Source organism: Ambystoma mexicanum, chromosome 3p, assembly GCF_040938575.1.
Source record: "Ambystoma mexicanum isolate Mex_15411 chromosome 3p, UKY_AmexF1_1, whole genome shotgun sequence".
Taxonomy (NCBI): Eukaryota; Metazoa; Chordata; class Amphibia; order Caudata; family Ambystomatidae; genus Ambystoma; species Ambystoma mexicanum.
Window position 1 is genome coordinate 1,025,488,755 of NC_090925.1, and position 1,185 is coordinate 1,025,489,939.

The window sequence follows — 1,185 nt, forward strand, 5'->3', positions numbered from 1 at the left end:
GTAATCTCTGCATACAATTACAACTGGAACTGCAGAAACGTGTTATGTGATTTTGGTGGTTTTGAGTGATGCTTTCTTGGGGCGTGCATCTCACAGTATTGTTGACCTTACCTTTGTATTGGACTGGACATTGAGGGCATTTTGATTTGGGATGTTGATATCTTGATTTGTGCCTGGGGGATAATACAAATGCAAAAGCAATTTTAGTAAATTGGCTTTGGAGACTCTGGTGGACCCATGAGTCTTTGTTACAATCTTATTATTGGAGCAGACATAATAAAAGAGATGATTTCACAATGGTAAATGAAGTTTAAAAGACTTTAAGAAACATTGATGACCATTGATGCACATGTACTAACATTGGAAGGGTACAGAGAAAATTAGTGTGGCCTCTGCGCAAGAATAACACACAGATTCATTAAGCATGTTTGCTCTTCCTCTTTGTACTTCTCCAACTCTACCACCATTTAAATCCACCATCAAAGCCCTCCTACTTTCTGAAGAACGTGTTTCCTAGCACCCTGCACTATAGCATCACCCTGTTTCCCTCTCTCCCTACTGTTCTTGGACAGCCCTACATCGCTTTTCTGTCACCCCTCCATCCTTAAATTAGCAGTTTCTCCACCACCCCATTCCTCAGTCATTCTGTTCTGTCCTTGTCCCCGGTTTATGTTTCCAACTTCCCCTGCAACATCTGGCATTCAAGTCATGTTCTCTCACCCTTTTGCAAAGGAACCATGCCCTCTCCACTCTGTCATCAATGGTAAATTGTGTAAGTGTGTATTGATTTTTATGAATAAATAAAGAAACGGTTGTTTGAAGAAGAAGAAGTGGCACATACATACATTGATATATACAAACATATATCTCTGCATGCATTCATACATACTATTTTCATGTTTACTTAATTTTATTTTACAGATTGCTAAAGGGGGACAGGTTGTATCGCAGCTGCTGACATTCTCTCAAACATCACAGGAGCAAAAGCAGATCCCAGTGACAACTCTGAGCTATCAGAAACCAGTTCTAATGTGCACGTTTAACTATGAGATATGATGAGGAGTTTTTGAGGCTCATATCCCAAAAGATCTTCTTTTGTTTCATCATACCATAGAGGCCAATAGTAGCACTGAGCTTCAAGTGAGGCAATACGTCAAATAGCAGAATTGTAACTTGAACGCTGAT

General features: G+C 39.7%; 1 non-coding gene across 1 annotated transcript; it reads left to right on the top strand.

The window, feature by feature from the left end:
* Positions 1-333: 333 nt before the first annotated feature.
* On the top strand, positions 334-437 carry LOC138581605 (U6 spliceosomal RNA). Its single transcript, XR_011304665.1, has one exon. It is a non-coding gene; the product is annotated as a U6 spliceosomal RNA (small nuclear RNA).
* The last annotated feature ends 748 nt before the right edge of the window (positions 438-1,185 follow it).